Source organism: Misgurnus anguillicaudatus, chromosome 8 (genome assembly GCF_027580225.2).
Source record: "Misgurnus anguillicaudatus chromosome 8, ASM2758022v2, whole genome shotgun sequence".
NCBI classification, from domain to species: Eukaryota; Metazoa; Chordata; class Actinopteri; order Cypriniformes; family Cobitidae; genus Misgurnus; species Misgurnus anguillicaudatus.
Window position 1 is genome coordinate 36,721,397 of NC_073344.2, and position 16,069 is coordinate 36,737,465.

At 42.7% G+C, this 16,069-nt stretch overlaps 1 long non-coding RNA gene across 1 annotated transcript; it reads right to left on the reverse strand.

Annotated features, from left to right (window-relative positions):
- Positions 1 to 5,693: 5,693 nt before the first annotated feature.
- On the reverse strand, positions 5,694 to 11,492 carry LOC141365882 (uncharacterized). Its single transcript, XR_012370826.1, has 3 exons — positions 11,112 to 11,492; positions 10,710 to 10,824; positions 5,694 to 6,583 (listed from the first exon to the last, which is right to left on the reverse strand). It is a non-coding gene; the product is annotated as an uncharacterized lncRNA (long non-coding RNA).
- Between the last annotated feature and the right edge of the window lie 4,577 nt (positions 11,493 to 16,069).

A 16,069-nucleotide genomic window follows, 5' to 3' on the forward strand; every position in this document is an offset into this window, starting at 1 on the left:
GAAGGGCGTAGCGAACACGAACAACGCACACCGGGTGCGCATCAAACGGCCGGCACGAAGCCGGGTCCGCGATGCTGGGGGCGCCAAGCCGCTAGTCCCGCCCAGGGCGCTGCATCCAGAGCTAGGAAACAAGCGAATCTAATGGAAGCACCTGGGAGCGACCTAAACCTGAGTGTAAAAAAGGCTAATCTTCCCTCTAGACTGCCGAAGCAGTTTTAGGATACTTAAAAACGGGCCACGCTTCTTATGAAACTATGCCCATCCCCCGTACGGCGACGACTTAAAAGTGGAGCTACTCACGGCGTGCGGTGGCGTCTCCGGCGTCATCACCGGGTCCTGGCAGGCGAGGTGTCCGCAGGCGGGAGCGTCGCTTGTCGGGTCCTCCGCCGGGCAGCGTCTCAGCCGCGTAAGCCGGCTCCCTGTGAAAGAAACGAGGAGCTGCGTCATGGTGTCGACGGATCGACACCACGACGCAGTGGTATGTCCAGAGATGGGCAACATTTCAAAGACACGTATGGCCAAACCAGATATCATAAAAACGTGTCAACGTTTCATTCTTAAGACAAAGACTGAGGCCTAGTGGGTATTATTACTTCCCGGGTGGCCCTTAGACAAAGTACAACAATCTCAAATGAAAAACCCATGCCCCTTCACCACAGTAGTAGTGAAAGCCTAGGCCTAGTGGGTATTATTACCCGCCGGGTGCCCCTTAGACAAAGTATAACAATCTCTAATGGAAAACCCATGCCGCTTCACCACAGTAGTAGTGAAAGCCTAGGCCTAGCGGGTATTATTACTTCCCGGGTGCCCCTTAGACAAAGTATAAAAATCTCTCATGAAAAACCCATGCCGCTTCACCACAGTAGTAGTGAAAGCGCCCATGTTATAAACCAAGGTGCTTGCCATTACACGCTTCTGCGTTTCAAAAGCAGGGCCCTTCCTGTTTCCCGACCGCGCCCGCCTTACAGTGCAGGCCCTGCTTCTAACTCTAAAATGAGACCCTGGGGTTGACTGCGGCCCGCGCCCACCCCCCACTACAATTCCCGGTGCGGCGAAGGGCGTAGCGAACACGAACAACGCACACCGGGTGCGCATCAAACGGCCGGCACGAAGCCGGGTCCGCGATGCTGGGGGCGCCAAGCCGCTAGTCCCGCCCAGGGCGCTGCATCCAGAGCTAGGAAACAAGCGAATCTAATGGAAGCACCTGGGAGCGACCTAAACCTGAGTGTAAAAAAGGCTAATCTTCCCTCTAGACTGCCGAAGCAGTTTTAGGATACTTAAAAACGGGCCACGCTTCTTATGAAACTATGCCCATCCCCCGTACGGCGACGACTTAAAAGTGGAGCTACTCACGGCGTGCGGTGGCGTCTCCGGCGTCATCACCGGGTCCTGGCAGGCGAGGTGTCCGCAGGCGGGAGCGTCGCTTGTCGGGTCCTCCGCCGGGCAGCGTCTCAGCCGCGTAAGCCGGCTCCCTGTGAAAGAAACGAGGAGCTGCGTCATGGTGTCGACGGATCGACACCACGACGCAGTGGTATGTCCAGAGATGGGCAACATTTCAAAGACACGTATGGCCAAACCAGATATCATAAAAACGTGTCAACGTTTCATTCTTAAGACAAAGACTGAGGCCTAGTGGGTATTATTACTTCCCGGGTGGCCCTTAGACAAAGTACAACAATCTCAAATGAAAAACCCATGCCCCTTCACCACAGTAGTAGTGAAAGCCTAGGCCTAGTGGGTATTATTACCCGCCGGGTGCCCCTTAGACAAAGTATAACAATCTCTAATGGAAAACCCATGCCGCTTCACCACAGTAGTAGTGAAAGCCTAGGCCTAGCGGGTATTATTACTTCCCGGGTGCCCCTTAGACAAAGTATAAAAATCTCTCATGAAAAACCCATGCCGCTTCACCACAGTAGTAGTGAAAGCGCCCATGTTATAAACCAAGGTGCTTGCCATTACACGCTTCTGCGTTTCAAAAGCAGGGCCCTTCCTGTTTCCCGACCGCGCCCGCCTTACAGTGCAGGCCCTGCTTCTAACTCTAAAATGAGACCCTGGGGTTGACTGCGGCCCGCGCCCACCCCCCACTACAATTCCCGGTGCGGCGAAGGGCGTAGCGAACACGAACAACGCACACCGGGTGCGCATCAAACGGCCGGCACGAAGCCGGGTCCGCGATGCTGGGGGCGCCAAGCCGCTAGTCCCGCCCAGGGCGCTGCATCCAGAGCTAGGAAACAAGCGAATCTAATGGAAGCACCTGGGAGCGACCTAAACCTGAGTGTAAAAAAGGCTAATCTTCCCTCTAGACTGCCGAAGCAGTTTTAGGATACTTAAAAACGGGCCACGCTTCTTATGAAACTATGCCCATCCCCCGTACGGCGACGACTTAAAAGTGGAGCTACTCACGGCGTGCGGTGGCGTCTCCGGCGTCATCACCGGGTCCTGGCAGGCGAGGTGTCCGCAGGCGGGAGCGTCGCTTGTCGGGTCCTCCGCCGGGCAGCGTCTCAGCCGCGTAAGCCGGCTCCCTGTGAAAGAAACGAGGAGCTGCGTCATGGTGTCGACGGATCGACACCACGACGCAGTGGTATGTCCAGAGATGGGCAACATTTCAAAGACACGTATGGCCAAACCAGATATCATAAAAACGTGTCAACGTTTCATTCTTAAGACAAAGACTGAGGCCTAGTGGGTATTATTACTTCCCGGGTGGCCCTTAGACAAAGTACAACAATCTCAAATGAAAAACCCATGCCCCTTCACCACAGTAGTAGTGAAAGCCTAGGCCTAGTGGGTATTATTACCCGCCGGGTGCCCCTTAGACAAAGTATAACAATCTCTAATGGAAAACCCATGCCGCTTCACCACAGTAGTAGTGAAAGCCTAGGCCTAGCGGGTATTATTACTTCCCGGGTGCCCCTTAGACAAAGTATAAAAATCTCTCATGAAAAACCCATGCCGCTTCACCACAGTAGTAGTGAAAGCGCCCATGTTATAAACCAAGGTGCTTGCCATTACACGCTTCTGCGTTTCAAAAGCAGGGCCCTTCCTGTTTCCCGACCGCGCCCGCCTTACAGTGCAGGCCCTGCTTCTAACTCTAAAATGAGACCCTGGGGTTGACTGCGGCCCGCGCCCACCCCCCACTACAATTCCCGGTGCGGCGAAGGGCGTAGCGAACACGAACAACGCACACCGGGTGCGCATCAAACGGCCGGCACGAAGCCGGGTCCGCGATGCTGGGGGCGCCAAGCCGCTAGTCCCGCCCAGGGCGCTGCATCCAGAGCTAGGAAACAAGCGAATCTAATGGAAGCACCTGGGAGCGACCTAAACCTGAGTGTAAAAAAGGCTAATCTTCCCTCTAGACTGCCGAAGCAGTTTTAGGATACTTAAAAACGGGCCACGCTTCTTATGAAACTATGCCCATCCCCCGTACGGCGACGACTTAAAAGTGGAGCTACTCACGGCGTGCGGTGGCGTCTCCGGCGTCATCACCGGGTCCTGGCAGGCGAGGTGTCCGCAGGCGGGAGCGTCGCTTGTCGGGTCCTCCGCCGGGCAGCGTCTCAGCCGCGTAAGCCGGCTCCCTGTGAAAGAAACGAGGAGCTGCGTCATGGTGTCGACGGATCGACACCACGACGCAGTGGTATGTCCAGAGATGGGCAACATTTCAAAGACACGTATGGCCAAACCAGATATCATAAAAACGTGTCAACGTTTCATTCTTAAGACAAAGACTGAGGCCTAGTGGGTATTATTACTTCCCGGGTGGCCCTTAGACAAAGTACAACAATCTCAAATGAAAAACCCATGCCCCTTCACCACAGTAGTAGTGAAAGCCTAGGCCTAGTGGGTATTATTACCCGCCGGGTGCCCCTTAGACAAAGTATAACAATCTCTAATGGAAAACCCATGCCGCTTCACCACAGTAGTAGTGAAAGCCTAGGCCTAGCGGGTATTATTACTTCCCGGGTGCCCCTTAGACAAAGTATAAAAATCTCTCATGAAAAACCCATGCCGCTTCACCACAGTAGTAGTGAAAGCGCCCATGTTATAAACCAAGGTGCTTGCCATTACACGCTTCTGCGTTTCAAAAGCAGGGCCCTTCCTGTTTCCCGACCGCGCCCGCCTTACAGTGCAGGCCCTGCTTCTAACTCTAAAATGAGACCCTGGGGTTGACTGCGGCCCGCGCCCACCCCCCACTACAATTCCCGGTGCGGCGAAGGGCGTAGCGAACACGAACAACGCACACCGGGTGCGCATCAAACGGCCGGCACGAAGCCGGGTCCGCGATGCTGGGGGCGCCAAGCCGCTAGTCCCGCCCAGGGCGCTGCATCCAGAGCTAGGAAACAAGCGAATCTAATGGAAGCACCTGGGAGCGACCTAAACCTGAGTGTAAAAAAGGCTAATCTTCCCTCTAGACTGCCGAAGCAGTTTTAGGATACTTAAAAACGGGCCACGCTTCTTATGAAACTATGCCCATCCCCCGTACGGCGACGACTTAAAAGTGGAGCTACTCACGGCGTGCGGTGGCGTCTCCGGCGTCATCACCGGGTCCTGGCAGGCGAGGTGTCCGCAGGCGGGAGCGTCGCTTGTCGGGTCCTCCGCCGGGCAGCGTCTCAGCCGCGTAAGCCGGCTCCCTGTGAAAGAAACGAGGAGCTGCGTCATGGTGTCGACGGATCGACACCACGACGCAGTGGTATGTCCAGAGATGGGCAACATTTCAAAGACACGTATGGCCAAACCAGATATCATAAAAACGTGTCAACGTTTCATTCTTAAGACAAAGACTGAGGCCTAGTGGGTATTATTACTTCCCGGGTGGCCCTTAGACAAAGTACAACAATCTCAAATGAAAAACCCATGCCCCTTCACCACAGTAGTAGTGAAAGCCTAGGCCTAGTGGGTATTATTACTCGCCGGGTGCCCCTTAGACAAAGTATAACAATCTCTAATGGAAAACCCATGCCGCTTCACCACAGTAGTAGTGAAAGCCTAGGCCTAGCGGGTATTATTACTTCCCGGGTGCCCCTTAGACAAAGTATAAAAATCTCTCATGAAAAACCCATGCCGCTTCACCACAGTAGTAGTGAAAGCGCCCATGTTATAAACCAAGGTGCTTGCCATTACACGCTTCTGCGTTTCAAAAGCAGGGCCCTTCCTGTTTCCCGACCGCGCCCGCCTTACAGTGCAGGCCCTGCTTCTAACTCTAAAATGAGACCCCGGGGTTGACTGCGGCCCGCGCCCACCCCCCACTACAATTCCCGGTGCGGCGAAGGGCGTAGCGAACACGAACAACGCACACCGGGTGCGCATCAAACGGCCGGCACGAAGCCGGGTCCGCGATGCTGGGGGCGCCAAGCCGCTAGTCCCGCCCAGGGCGCTGCATCCAGAGCTAGGAAACAAGCGAATCTAATGGAAGCACCTGGGAGCGACCTAAACCTGAGTGTAAAAAAGGCTAATCTTCCCTCTAGACTGCCGAAGCAGTTTTAGGATACTTAAAAACGGGCCACGCTTCTTATGAAACTATGCCCATCCCCCGTACGGCGACGACTTAAAAGTGGAGCTACTCACGGCGTGCGGTGGCGTCTCCGGCGTCATCACCGGGTCCTGGCAGGCGAGGTTTCCGCAGGCGGGAGCGTCGCTTGTCGGGTCCTCCGCCGGGCAGCGTCTCAGCCGCGTAAGCCGGCTCCCTGTGAAAGAAACGAGGAGCTGCGTCAAGGTGTCGACGGATCGACACCACGACGCAGTGGTATGTCCAGAGATGGGCAACATTTCAAAGACACGTATGGCCAAACCACCCAAACAAACGCCCACCCGCCCCATCATAAAAACGTGTCAACGTTTCATTCCTAAGACAAAGACTGAGGCCCAGTGGGTATTACTAATTCCCGGGTGCCGCTTAGACAAAGTATAACATTCTCTAATGAAAAACCCATGCCGCTTCACCACAGTTGCAGTGAAAACCTAGGCCAAGTTGGTATTATTACTTCCCGTGTGCCCCTTAGACAAAGTATAACAATCTCTAATGAAAAACCCATGCCGCTTCACCACAGTTGCAGTGAAAGCGCCGATGTTGTAAACCAAGGTGCTTGCCATTACACGCTTCTGCGTTTCAAAAGCAGGGCCCTTCCTGTTTCCCGACCGCGCCCGCCTTACAGTGCAGGCCCTGCTTCTAACTCTAAAATGAGACCCTGGGGTTGACTGCGGCCCGCCCCCACCCCCCACGAAGCCGGGTCCGCGATGCTGGGGGCGCCAAGCCGCTAGTCCCGCCCAGGGCGCTGCATCCAGAGCTAGGAAACAAGCTAATCTAATGGAAGCACCTGGGAGCGACCTAAACCTGAGTGTAAAAAAGGCTAATCTTCCCTCTAGACTGCCGAAGCAGTTTTAGGATACTTAAAAACGGACCACGCTTCTTATGAAACTATGCCCATCCCCCGTACGGCGACGACTTAAAAGTGGAGCTACTCACGGCGTGCGATGGCGTCTCCGGCGTCATCACCGGGTCCTGGCAGGCGAGGTGTCCGCAGGCGGGAGCCGTCGCTTGTCGGGTCCTCCGCCGCGCAGCGTCTCAGCCGCGTAAGCCGGCTCCCTGTGAAAGAAACGAGGAGCGGCGTCATGCTGTCGACGCAGTGGTATGTCCAGAGATGGGCAACATTTCAAAGACACGTATGGCCAAACCACCCACCCACCTGCCCTATCGTAAAAACGTGTCAATTTTTCATTCTTAAGACAAAGACTGAGGCCTAGTGGGTACTATTATATCCCGGGTGCACGTTAGACAAAGTATAACAATCTCTAATGAAAAACCCATGCCGATTCACCACAGTTGCAGTGAAAGCCTAGGCCCAGTGGGTATTATTCAGACACTGAAGTGTAAGGTGGTTACAATATTACTATTGTGAAGAATCCTGCTCAATTCATCCTTGGGAATGTGTTTCTGTTAGATTGCAAGGCAATACCGATGCCATAGTCAGTTTACAGAAACAATTTAGTTTGATTATCTGTACACAAGTGAAACCCGATTACGCTAATGGACATTACATTTCGAAGGCTACAACGATTGACCAATCACAATAGTTTAGAACCCCTGACCAATCAGCGTATACTTGCCGTGTGTGGGGGTGGAGCTTTGAAGAGACACATGCTGCAATAAAGCGTTTTAGAGAGAGGTGTTTCAAATATCTATATTATTAGAAAAATAATGCGTTTTTTTGATCTTTCATTCAAACAACAGTATTGTGGAAGACCCCAACAATAAATATATAACCTTTTTTTGTGTTCAAATTAGTGACTCTTTATGAAAGTTTGTGTGGTGGACCGATTGTCTGGAGATAGTAGGACAAAAGAAAGTTGTTTGTTGTAATGATCTGAACATTATTTCAAATGTATTTGTTTGTTTGAGGAACAGACACAATCGAAATCTGTTGATATATTATGGTAATGTAAACTCTATGTGCTGGGATAAATGTGTTCTTGACATGTCAAGGCAGCTAACAGTTAAGCCGATCTGTCTATTTCTTGACCCGGATTTGAATTACATACCAATCACTTGTCAGTGTTGAGTTCCATTTATGTGTACACTGGTGTTTCAGGACCCTTCAGAAATAAACACATTTCTGCAACTGTCAGTCATTTATTTTATATATGCATTGATATTATGTCAAATAAGAGATACATGTATTGTTTTTTGTCTGTGAACAAATAGTTCTTTATCATTTTATATTTTTTTTTTCCTTAAACATATTGATGAGTTTTATTAGCTTACCCACAGCATCAATCTTAGGGTCATACCATAAGCCTTACTTAAAGACAGTGCCAAAAAATAAAGCATGTAAATTACAAACACGTTTTGTGATTCATTTTAAATTTATCAACAAATAAATACATTATAAATTACTTTGTAAGGCAGATTATTTTACATTTTCTAATAATTTTACATTTACAAATGAGCGTAATTGATACAGTGCCATTAAAACTATAGCCAACACAGCTAACCTTGAATAAATAAAACTAAACATTTCTTAATGTCGGCACAGTGAAAACAACTATAATGCTTAGTCCACAGTATGCATGTCTCTATAATACACATTATATTTTTAAAGGGAAAACATTGTCTTTATTCACCATTATTTACCATGGTACCATTTAAGTCCACCTTATGTGTTTCAATGAGGAATCCCTATAATTACAAACTTTGATGAGTTTTTAAAAAAAAAGTGTTTACTGTAATGATAACAAAACTTTGCGTGCTTTTACCCTACTAACCTCTTACCTTACTACTTTAATTTACAACTATATTTAGATAGGCCTACATATTGCACACTGTGTAGCATAATAGATGTCTGATAATGTGTAACATTTGTTCTCACCTTAAAACTGAAAACTACAGCACCTGACCAAAAATCATAGTAGTGTCAAGTTACCTTGAGGGCAAAATTGTCTATTGTCTAACAGTGATATTGCAAATGGTTACATTCTTTGTTCATGAAGTGAAGAGTTTTACTGCATGTTATTCTTGTTGAATATTATGTAGTTAGATGCTCGCAAACATTGGTAAAATGATTTTTATGTTTTCTGTCACTGAATAAATACTTCCTTTAAAAATTATTTTTCTGATTTGGCTTATCTGGAACACATTTGGGCTTAAATGGTACCAGTAACTACATATCTTAATTTTGTATTCTAGAATGTACATCAACTACTTAATTAATTTTTAAATGAGAAATAAAATGTTTTTTTTCTTATAAACCATCTCATTATCTATGATAAACTATGGTAAAATTTGGTGGGTGTAATAAGTAAACTTTCTTTATATGTTCTCTTGTAAAAACGTTTAAAGCATTACCTCTTTTTTATTTTAGAGTGTCCTGATACTTAGTAAAGATGTTGTAATTACATGTAATAAAATGTACTTAATATGTAACTAAATGATGGAAAAGCCTGTACTTACAGACTGTAAATATGTATGTAATAGATGGCTTATGCCACCTCCAAGCAACAACACAAAACAGTTAAATATATTTTCATATGATATTTGTTTAGATTTAGTCTTTTAAGACAGACAAGATTTGTTCTTCTGATATAGCGGTGTTTTAAGAAAATAAATAAATAATAAAAATCTGAATCTCCCTATTACACTTAATTGCATGTAACAGTAGTTACAACAGTAGTCCACTGAATGTGCATGTATCATGTGTAAACAGAGGCTTTTCCATATCTTAGTAACATATTAAAAATGTTTTGAGGCGCACTCTCTTTAAAATTGAATCAATTACTCTCCCTACATAATTTATTTTATAAAACACTGTTGATATATGTATTCTAGAGGCTTAGACCTTTCCAACAATATATAGTTTGTTGTGATATACATAAAATTTATATGGAAAATATTGATGTAAACTTAGGTGTCCCGTGAGCGGGACAGCGCCACTTAAGGTTAAGTACCAATTATTACATTAGGTAGTACTAAGTACTTTCTTATATAGGTACATTGTATCAAGACAATAACACGTAGGGGGAAGCAGGGGCGAAAGCACCATTTATAACAAAACATAATTTTAATGTTTTAGACAGAGATATATTTTTGCTTTGGTTAATAACTGGTCTATCAATACCAGATGGAATTTTGATCAAATGTAAAATGACTTCAGTATAATTTTACTTTGAACATAAGTAGCACATTGTTACTTTCGACCCTGTCAGCTGGGACGAAAGTAACACACAGGTAGGTCAAAATTAACATAACAGAATAAGGAAAGTTCTCTGTATCATGGACACCGTAAAATAAAGCATTACAGAATGAGAATATATACATACCAGAGAATATCTTACATACCATAAACAGAAACAATTGCAAAATAATAATTAATTAAAGAAATTCATGAACATATTTTACATTAATAACCCAGCTCCTAATGCATTCAGTTACTTGATTAATTGTTCTAAGAATTTATGCAACTTTGTTTTCCTCTCCAGAATTTTCCACAATTCGTAACATTTTAAATCAATATACAAAATATTCAAGCACAATAATACTTTCTATTTATGACTGTAAAACTTGCAAATCAATATTAAAGCGCCACCCTCAGGCTGAATTACAGAAGGACACCAAACCTCTGCCAACTGTTCTGTACAGTATGTGTTCAGTTTTGAATGTTAAATTTAAGACTTTGCACCCCACCCCCAAAAAAACTATTAAGCACCAGCCTCCACAATATACTGTATATATAATACAGTGCTCAGTATTTCTAATGACATTTGTTAGAGTTATTAAAAGTTGTTGGCCTTTACATCTGCTTTTTGGGTCTATTTACATCAAATTTGTGGATATGCAAGTGAAGTAACATCATATGATATGAAAAGTATTATATACAGTATATACTATAGTATATTTTGGGTCAGTTTACATCAACTCTGACAAAATCATTTTAATTAATTATGTAATGCTTTGTAAGGTTTCTTTTTAAACCTTACTGATATTTCATGAATATAAAAGTGAAGTAGCAGCATGGACATGTTGAGAATATAGTACAATACTCAATATTTCCAATCACTTGTTGGTGGTTCTTAATGGTTTGTCCTTTACATCTGCTTTTTGGGTCAATTTACATAAACACAAAAAAATTACAAAAAAATGCACTAATTATTATATTACCCAAAGCAATTGGTGTCTAACACGTTTGTATTGCAATGCTTGGTAAGGTTTTCTTTCCTACCTCCCTTGCAGTGTCTCCCTGAGTGTTGTCAACCTTACTGTTCTGAGCCTCACCGTAGAATGACCACACACTGCAAACTGAGTTCTCTGTGACGTCACGCATTACAATATAATGCCTGGTTCATAGCGACAGAAAAAAAGGAAAAAAATCTGGTTTAAAGCGGTTCAGCATAATAAAAATAATAAAAAATAATATGTGGTTTTACATTAATATTTACATGGTATTTGTTTGTCAAGGAGAAAACTATTTCACCGATTGTATTATTGTTTGTTTATTATTATTATTATTATTATTAATAATATTAATAAATAATAAAAATGTATTTATTGGCTAAATAACAATCTGACTGAAAATAAAAATCTTATATTATTAATTATTATTAATTCATATGTTTTCCCTCACCTTTGACAGTATTTCACTTCTCTGCTGAACGATTAACGTTAAACGACTGCGGCACGGTGCAGCGTTTCTTTCACTACACACAGCTGATATGACTGCTCTCAGTTTCTTACTTTTTACAATTTTCGTACACTCTGCAAACTTTCGGGAGTGACAACAGCATTTAAATGCGTGAGTGAATGATCGTTTTGTGTCTGTGCAGGAAAAAACTAGTTCTAGACCAAACAAAGCGGTAACCATAGCAACGTTCTGCCTTCTCGCGTGGCTAATATTTACTGCTTTGACGAAAATAATATTACAGCGTTATGTTTTGCAATAAACTTGGCGTTGTGTTTTGTACACATTTTAGCGCTGTCTTGCAGTGTTGCCAGGTTCAGGTCTTTTTTATTTATTTTTTTAACGTTAGTTAACGTTTTGGCGCTCGACCGTTTATGGATTTGGCTTATGAAGCGATCAAGTTTTTGGTGTTATTTAAATGGGAAGGTGTCTATAGCATTTTTTATGTTTGAGGTAAAACAATTTGATTTACTTCGGTTTGTAATGGGATTTTTCTTGTCCGCTGTTTTTTCGTGCAAAATCTGACAACCCTATTAAGCGCTCCTGTCTGTATTTTCAAACGTATGTCCATCTGTAGCATATTAAAGTGTACTTACAAAAGGTGATGGGTCTCTGAGTGAAATCTCCTAAAAGTTTCATCTCTTCAATCATGTAAACATAAGATTCTCAAACGCGAGCTGTATGATGATGACAAACCGCCAAAATTAGTTTTTTAAGACTGCGCAATGCAGCTGAGCAGAAGGAATCACGAATGAACCTACAATACTGTGTAACCATTTTACCGGTATAATATTTATATCTACCATATATCATATACAACCAAACGGGACATTCAGATTTTAATAAACAGAGCTACTTTTAAAACAAAAAGTAAAATAAAATTAATGGTGCCTGCACTTGGAGGCTTGCTATTGGCTGTTGTATTTGAATAAATAATGAGTTCCCAGCAAACACAAAAACGTTATAAAAACGTTTTTTTCCAAGTTATGAAAAGGTTGTGATAAAGTTATTTTCCGACTAAAGTTATTTTCTCCGAATAGGACAAATATATTTTCACAAGGTTGCAAAAACATTTAATAACGTAATTACGTCACACCACAACTTTTAGAAGCATTAATAACACGTTTAGCTACACAGACAAATCACTAGACAAGAAATGTAAAGGTAATCAAATTTCAAAGAACTACAACAAGGTTTTAATTTAATGCAACATAATATGACAAAACATCTTTTTGATAGCAGTAATATAATTATAAATATTATGAACAAAAAATTAAAACCATGCAAAAAACATAAATAAAATGCAAAAGAAATGAAACACTTTGAACGGTAATTAAAATCATAGTGTGTTTAACTAAAAATGTAATAAGTCTTGACAAACAATATATCATCACTGTGGAACAGAAACCTCTCATTAAGTCATTATTATTTTATTTCAGAAATCATAACTGTTGATTACCCTTTATGATGATTTTACGTATATTTAACAAATGAAAAGATCCTCAAAATATTGGTAAGAACACAACCATACCCAGGACTTCCTGGGACTAACTTTCTTAACATTGCTTAATGCAGAACAGCTGAATTAAAACACTAATTTATTAATAAATCATGTAACAGTAAGCAGATTTGCCAATAATAAAATGTTTTAATCAATAAGACACTTAAAGTAGCTTAATGCATTAAGATAATGATATGACAAGATAATATTCAGAATACACCCAATTAATAAATTTTTTCTATTATGGTCAAGCAAACTTTAATTAAAGCATTTATTTTCTTGACCAATCTGCTTGCCCTTACATAGTATGTTTTAATAATAAAGGGGCAGTTTCTCGGACAGGGATTAGACTAGTCCTGGATTAAAAACAATTTAACAGCTGTCCAAACTGAAAACATCTTGCACTGACATATCTTAAAATACATCAGTGCCCTTTGTTTTGCCTGAAAATGAAGTAATGTTTTTAGTAAGGAAGGGATGTTTGTTAAAACTAGTTTCCTAATTAAACTAAGGCCTAGTACTGGTTTAAGCTAATCCCTGTTCAGGAAACCACCATAAAGTGTGTACCAAATTTAATGTTTTAATTCAACTGCTTTAATTCATTAAGCAACATACTGTACAGGCCTAGGCCTAAGTTCAATTAAGATGTTTAAGCCAGTGGTTCTCAAACTTATTCGGCTTGCGGCCCCCCTTGTGTAAGGTGCATCCCTTTATGCCCCCCAAAAGAAAGTGTATGACATAAAACATTTCAAAAACGTACATTTTAATTAAACAAAACATATTCAATTATACAATGTGGTGCTGTTGGTTAGTTGGTTTATTTTTCTGAAGTTATTTACAAAGAATTTATGATAAATTAATGTATTTTATAAAATCTCAGGGCCCCCAGTTTGAGAACCACTGCTTTAAGCATCTTTAATAAACATGCCTTAGAAAAAGATGTTAGTGGTGTGCAGTGGCAGCCGGTGACTTCTTTTTTCGAGGGCGCATGATGCGAAGTTCATCACAACATAGCCTGTCATGTGTGTGGTTTGTAATTTCAAGATATGTGTTTGGCGCGTCAAGCGAACTTGTGTGCATCGCATGTCTTGTCAAAATATGTGCCTGCTGCAAACGCGTATAAAGGGTTTATGACAAAAGAGAAGCTCGCGTTTGCCAGATACTCGCATAATCTCATGCATAATCAGAGTTTACGGTTAAGGGAGTGTCTTGTGTGTATTTTGTGAATGTGAGTGTCTCTTTTATCGTAAACGGTTTGGACGCGTGTGCAGCAGGTACTTATTTTGACAAAAGACATGATGCACATGGTTCACATAACGCAACATACACATATTTTGAAAACACGAGCAATACACATGAAACTCTGAACACATATTTTGAAAATGCGACCCTCGGAAAAACAGTCACGAGCCCTCACTGATTGTTTGTATCTTGAGACAGCTCAAACGCGTGTATTGGTCAAGGACTAGGCTTAAGTCTTGTCTGTGAAACAAGGAGTAAGCGTTTATCTCAATAAGGAACAAAGTAATGTTCATATAGCATGTGTTTCAAGTCATGCTCAGTTAAACAGACAATTATTATTATTATAGAGTATGTTTACAGATTTTCAACCCACCTTATGTTGTTACAATGTCTGTAATATATGTATTCGAAAGAGTATTGCAGACAAATAAATGTGAATATCTCAGTACAAGTTTACCTTAAAAAAAGTAAACATTGTCCATTCAAATATTACCACTTATTGTAAAACATAAAGTGGGTTGCAAATCTGCAAACTTATGCTTCGAGGCAGTGATTACAATATAACGTTTGGCAGTTTTGTATATCCATCTTTAGTTACCATCATCTGAAGTCTCTGTGAGTGTTGGCGTCATCTGAAGTCTTAACAAGTGATGCTGGATCCATACTGGAGCTTCTGTAACCTGTATGGGTATCCCGATAGATAGAAACAGAAAAGCAAAAGGAGAAGGATTAGCATAGCTGCTGTTCATAGTATATCTAGCAAAAGATGATCATGTGTACTTTATACCTTTTCATTCAGAACAAGGTTATAAGATGTGTTATGTGAATGCTTGGCTAAAAAGATTTTTACTAGATTTACACTAGGAGAGGGAGTAAAATGTGAAAAAGCTCTGCCTCCTTTTGTGGACTTTGACATTCTGGGTACTACAAAGACTTCTGTGACCTTATTTAGCAATTATCAGGTTTAATCACCATCAGATTTGAGTACCAAAACATACTTGTAGCCAATCAGCAGGAAGGGGCATGTCTACTAACCGACATCGTTGCCTGGGTTGCATATGTGTGAGGCGGGTCTATCGAAAGAAAGTCCAGATTCTATTGGGGTAGGGGCGTGTTTGTTTAGGTGATTTCAAATGTCAACATTGGCTTTCAGAGATCATGCACCCCGCCTTTAAATGGGAGGAATAAAGTGCCATTTATAGTCGTGCGTAAGTTCTACACCGTAGCCTGTGCGTAGCTCTGCGTAGCCTGACGTGCACCTCGCAAAAATTCTACGTCTACGCGGACCGCAAACGCTGTGATTGGTCCACCAGAACCCCTCCCGTCAGGTAAAAAAACCTGTGTCATAGGTATTTCCGTTTGCGACGGTGGAAACAAAGATGAGCCAAGTTGAGGAGTGATTTAACTCAAACTGCAACAAAAGTCACTGTTTATTTACTTCCATCATTGCTGGTCTTCTCAAATCATACACAACAAGTTGCTGTTTCTTCTTCGTTTGTGGGTTAACTTGCCAAGCTGCTGCTTCTTTTCGACGGTCGAGCTGCTACTGTGGTTACACGCGTGGATACTGACTACCAGCGGTCTTGCGCGTGTGTTTGCACGTCGACGCAGAGGACAACGCAAAAGTATAAATGAAAACCGACGCGGAACTTACGCCGTCGCGACTATGCCGTAGGACCTACGCACGACTATAACGAGCCCTTTAGCCATCATCAATATAATTTACAATACCATTCAAAGCTTCAGATGCTGATTTGCTACTCAAGAAACATTTTCGATTATTCTAAATGCTGACAGTTGTGTTAAAGGACAAGTTTGGTATTTTACACTTAAAGCCCTGTTTTCAGATTGTTTATAATGAAAAACAATGGTTTTGACTGAAATTTGGACATATGATGCTGGCCTGAGAATTTTCAGGTGTTTAATGTATCACCTCCCACCTCTATAATGGCTGTATAGATGGTTTCATTGGAAGCACGTGATACACGTCTGGATCCAAACCTTACTTCCGGTTTCGTATTTTTAATGCTCTGACTAGTTGCTAAACTGATCTCTTGAACAAATGCCTCGTCAAAAATAGCAAATGTTTTGGTTTCCTGGTTGTTGTTTTTTTTTGGTTGTTACATAAATCAACTACGTTTAAAGAACTTTGTTGTTATTT